Raw genomic sequence first — 6,000 nt, forward strand, 5'->3', positions numbered from 1 at the left:
TGGCCAAAATATTCTACTGTAAAAGGCACAATTTTATGCCCTGCGGGCTTTTTTCTTACCTTTGTGCTTCCTTAGCAACAGGAGCGTGCTGTCGAGAGGGGCGTACTGACTGCTGCCTCAGACCGGTTCACATTTCTTTCTCTCCAAAGTATTTTTTTTCTGGAAAAGGCTACAAATCCTTTTCAATCAAGTCTTGTATACATTTATTTTCTGTTTTACCTCACCTTGAATTTATATCATTAGCATCAGCAGCAAAAAACAAATGGGAAGTGAAAACTCCTCAGTTTTTTGAGGGTTTTAAATAAATGTCAATGTGCATTTTACAAAATATGTGCCAATGTGCACAAGCCATGTGAATGCTTCAGAATAAAGAATCTGGCCTTTGATTAGACCGATTCTTTTGATCAAAAGAATTTCAAATCATCTTTACATTAACATGTTTTTTTTTTTGTTCGTTTGTTTAAGTTTACTGATTTGAAGCTAAATGTTAAAGATAATCACAGTAGCCTCACAAAAAAGGCAGCAAATGTAAAAGTGTGTTGCTGTGAGAGAACATTGCTCTAAAACAAGAAACTTAAAGAAGGTGTTAAAACAGATCCAGAGGATTTCCAAAGCGACGTCCAAACAACAAAGGAACAAAGCGGAAATGACAAACTTAGTTGCCACTGTATTAGGTATACCTATCTCTTCAATTGCCAATAAGTTCATTTATTAGTTTATATATTATAACGATGAGCGTTAAACGAATACAAGCTTCAAAAAGTGCTGCAAAAGTAATCTGCAATACTTGTTCCTAGCTTGACTTTCACAATCACAGTGCAGCAGCCCGATGCATTCAGGCATCCATATAAGTGAAAAAGACTTAAGTTTAAACTGAATGGAGAAGAAAGCAGATTTAACTGACTTTGACTTTTGGTGCCGGAGGGTTTGCTATGAGTATTTAAGAAAAAAGCTCATCCATTGGGATTTTCCAAGTCAGCCATCTCCAAAAAAAGAGAAAATACCCAGTTGTGTGGAAGAATACGGCCAGACCGGTTTGAATTGATGGAATGGCAAAAAAAAAAAAAAAAAGCTTGAATAACCACTTGTTACAATCGGGGTATGCAGGACATCCCTGGACTAAAAACACAACTGATTGACCCCTGAAACATCTGCACTACAGCAGCAGAAAGCCGCACTGGGTGCCACTTTTATCAGCTAAGTACATGAAACTTAGACTCTGGTTCACTCAGTCTTACCCTTGTAATTTTGTCAGTGTAACATAACATGCTCTATTGTCTCATCAACTCCACAGTATTCACACTTACCATTGCAATGTCTCACCAAATTAAAAAGAGTGCTACTTAGCCCAGTATGCCTAAATCTGAGACCAGAAATTATTGTCTCTTTTCTCCTCCTCCTCCCTGCGCTTCTCCATTTTTTGGGGAGGTGGGTGGGGGGATTTTATGGAAACAACCTGCTTTCCTTTCTTTTTCCCATTACTTTTCCTATTTCTCATTCATGTTCTGTTTTATTAAAATTTCTATTTCTTTTTTACTAAAGCCGATAACTAAATCCGCTAATGTGTTTCCAGTGGCCTCTTTGCAGCCCTTTCTGTCATTTAATTCCCTTTAACACCATAATACGCTGGTACCTATAAAAAGTGAATCATCAGGCCCATCATACTTATTCTGCATAGAGTTTGTTGAATTTCTATTAAGATATCTGCTCCACTTTCGGTTGCATTGTAAGCTAATGTTAAACTGGGTTCTGGACAAACTTCTGATTCACTCTGGATGGTTTAGATTTTTCCTGACTTTAACACACCTGATTTAGATGACTGCAGTTCAGCAGCAAAAGCTTGTTAAAGCAGGCAGTCAACTAAAAGATGTGGCTTGAGAAGCAGGGTTGAGCAACGCTGCATTAGAACAGCTATGGGATATGATCAATGAAGGATTTTCTCATCCTGGATGTGCAGGTGACTGTGCAAAGGCATCATGCCAGCCTGGACCAAAAACCTCAGAAGAATCTCTTTTCACCTTAATTAATCTATGGCACTAAGAACTGAGGCAATATCTAATAAAGGGGCAACTCAGTGTATAAGACCCGAGACTTAGGAAGGAACCAAAGATAGCAAATCCACACAAACGTGTCCTACTTAACAGTTTAAAGCAATAAGTTGAGCTTTCTTTGCAGCCGCAGGTCATGATGTACCTTGTCGCCATTGAACTGACCTTGGACTCATCTGTATCCCGAATTATTCCGGAGTCTAGAGACAGTGAGGCCATCTGTCTGACAGCTGAAGCCTGGAATAAATTGGGTCAATAGTCCAATGATCCCAGCACACCATCAAATATAAGAGAAACGACTTTAAAAAAGAACCAAGGTCATCCAGACGACTTCAAACTGTTGCTACTAAGGATAGTTATGGAATCCTCTGGAACTTGGTGCCAGCTTAGTTTTACCATCATTTGTTCATTGTTTTTAATCTATTTTCGCTAGCTGTTAAGATATTTGGTGATCAAACAGAACAGTAAGAGTTTTTCTAACTTTTCTCCAAAGCTATTTTTTTTTTCCAGCTGTGTTAGGACTTGCGGATAGAATCGAGAGCTGTTTAATTTTTAATTTTTTATTTTTTTACTGATCCACCAGAGACTTGTGTTTGATCTTGAGCCCTGATCAAAATGGCAGAGTAAACTGTTAGCACATGTTAAAAGACATGTTTGACTCCAATTCAAAGCTTAAGAACATACGATTTATATCTCACCCTTTGATCTGATATCAAAGGGATAAAAATTGAAAATGTCATGGAGCCAAAGTGTATCGGAATTCGTGATCTCCACAGCGGCTGCAGAAATCTCAGCTTAAATTCTGATTTTGAACAAACCAGAATATTTTAATTTAGTGTCTATAATGATCAACATAAAGGCCTATGCAGCAAGTAAAGAAAAAGAGAACAGTGCTACAAAACGGTAGCTGAACTACTATATATAGATGATGTGCTATCTGGAAATGCAATTGTTTTCTTGACAAAAAGAAAACCTAACAGTAATGTGGTATAAGAATTGTAGCCCCTTACTGGAAGCACAGAAACAGATGAAGTGAGTCATCTTCCTTATCCAAATATATCCTATGCAGAAAAAAGCATATTATAGGAAAAGGTCAGACAAACCGTAAAGATAACCGAGGATGTTGTTTATTGTTCCCCAGGTAATAAAAAGTTTGGGGTTTTTTTTGTTAATTTTTGTTTTATCATGTTTTTCTTTCTTTTTTTTTATTTTTGCAATCCGTAAATCAATCTATTAACCCATGTGTAAGAGTATTTCTGTTTTTATGTTATTCTTGATTATTAGCTGCAGCAGCGACTCTGCTTGTCTGCTGAAGCCATTTGACTGCATCTCTATATTTTTACTTCACTTCCACACCTGATGTGGAGCATTGACTTGAGCTGGCTGCTGTTGGAAATCTAGACAGACATATAGTTTGAGCACTGAGACCAACGGTAACTTTTGAATCAAATTACAACAGCTTCCTTACTGTTGTGCTGTCACACCATTTATGAGTAAAACATGAACTGATTTTGAATCCCTGGGTTACGTTCCAGTTTACACGTTCTCCAAACTATTGTTTCTGTTCATGTTGTAATGCCGGAGTTTAGAGTTCCTGGCATGACGTTGTCACCCTTTGACTACTTCTTCTATGTTTTCAGCTTTCTCACATTTCTCAATCTCACATGTGGAAATGAATAATGTCTAAAACACAAGGAAAATTGGAGAAAATGAAGACAAATGCCTTAAAAACACACCAGACAAGCTTTTTTTATTTTCTTTAATTACTTAGCGTAAAGTGCTTGAAAGTTGTTTGTAATTTTAGAATACTTACTGATACAAAATAGCATTTCTAATGTTTTTTATATTGTTATGATTTACCTTGGGGGTTAAAACTCTAAGTAGCACCCTCTGCATGAACCAGTATAATCAAAATGCCTTTCCATAAGGAGTAAATTATAACATTCATCTGCCTAGTTTGAATAAAATGAAAGCTGACCGGAATAATAAAAAATATATAAGTAAAGCATTTTATGTTTTAACACGCTAAAAGGGTGCATTAGAGAGGGATTCTAGTGTTAAATCATACATCAAGAAGCTGAGTAGAATAGCAGCGGTCTCGCCACTCTAACATAATGTCATGCTGTGGTTGTTCATGAGGCTGAAAGATCTTGAAAACGTCATTCAGAGTTTTATTGGCAGCAGTCTGCAATTATGATGTACTTTCAAGCTTGAAAAAAGGAAGGAAGGAAGAAAGAAAAAGAGAGAGAGAGGAAGAGAGAGATATAAATACCTTTTTAATATTAGTCATCAAACCATTGATGGATTTAAACTTTATAATCATATGTAGAAATGTAAAAGAAAGTGAGAACTAACTTCAAGTTTTATAAAATCACACTCAGCTCATAATCTTTAAGCCTCCTTTTGATTTGAATGCATATTTTACATGTATCTGAGTTTATGACATCCTTTTATTTCCTATGTCGATACTTTTATGCAGCTATGCGTTCTGGAGGATTCACTTCCCATTCTTGTTCAAAGCTATTCACGCTCTGTTGTATATTGGAAATTCCTGTCAAGACACTGCAACATTTCTCACATTCAACTGCATGTGGGGAAATCCCAGCAATGATTAGCAAATTTCTCTATGACGCCCCCTGGATTTAGAATGTGTCATTACTTCTTTAAGGTTGCTGGGGGAAAAAAAAGAAGAAGAAATCACAATTGCATGTGGGGAAAATAATGTGTTTTGTTTGTTCTGGGATTCAGGTGTCAGTGATGTGTTTATGTGCTGTTTTTAAGGAAAGATAAACACGTGTAACACTGGCTGGTACATAGAGGAGGGGCCGGCAGACAGGGACATGAGCAGAGGACATGGATGAAACAGTGACAGACGGGGGCAATGCCCTCGAATGGGAGAGAAAAGGCGGAGTGGCGCCTGCTGAGGTGAATCTGTCCGCCATTCTGGTGCCTGGTTTTGTTTGGCCAGCAGGTCGCTGATGATAGCCTCATCAGAGAAGCTGGACTTTCCTGTGAAAGTCAATAGTATAGCAGTTTCTTGCTTTTTCTAGTTTACCACACTCAAGACACCCTTAATATACATATAATTTTTATATTATTTTTTTCCCTTGCTGCAGTTAAAAATGGTCACAATCACATCACATGAGCAGAGTCACGTACTATGAATCATGCCACCCAAATGTTTCACATAAGTGGACATCATGCACAAGTGTAAACAGCGAATCAGAACCTTCTCTGTTGCACAGAAACAACATAAATCTCTGACAGCGGTGACAACATTGTTGATTCTCACTGAATGCTACAAAATGATGGACAGATTCCAACAGACATGGAGCCATCCCTGACTGTATTTGCTGACACTGACGATGTGGTCACCCAAAGCAAGCACGTGGGCCAGCAGGGTTATCAGCGAACGAGACAGGCTGACGCAGAACTCCTGCAACATGTTGTTCCTTAATTGAGTCGGCAGAGGCGGTTTGGAAAAGGCTTTGAAGGTATAATGAGAATTCAAATGGTCTCTGATTATTATCAGCAAGCGCGGCCCACCGTTTATCAGTTTGCACCTTTGTGTTTTACTGTTATCATTTTTAGCTGCATTGATTCTGCATTAATTCACAACCCGATGTTGTTGGGGAGGAGATTTCTTTCACTGAAAGGTTAATTAATCTCTAGTTGTTTGTCACTGCCTTGCGAATATGAGTCAAAATAATTGCGATGAATTCAAAACAGTGGCTATTATTATCACGATTTCATGGTTATTAAACAGGCCTGAGCTCTCCTGCAGGGCTGCAGCTGATGATTATTTTATCAATAATTTCCCTGATAGGGCAATATTTTAATCTATCCCTGCTTCCTTTGTCTTCAAGGAAGAAGGAACGTGTACCATGAGCTCTGCTATGTTCTTTACTGCTTCTTCTACATTATCATTTATATTTATATATATATATATATA

The sequence above is a fragment of the Poecilia formosa genome, unplaced genomic scaffold (assembly GCF_000485575.1).
Source record: "Poecilia formosa unplaced genomic scaffold, Poecilia_formosa-5.1.2 Scaffold59, whole genome shotgun sequence".
NCBI classification, from domain to species: domain Eukaryota; kingdom Metazoa; phylum Chordata; class Actinopteri; order Cyprinodontiformes; family Poeciliidae; genus Poecilia; species Poecilia formosa.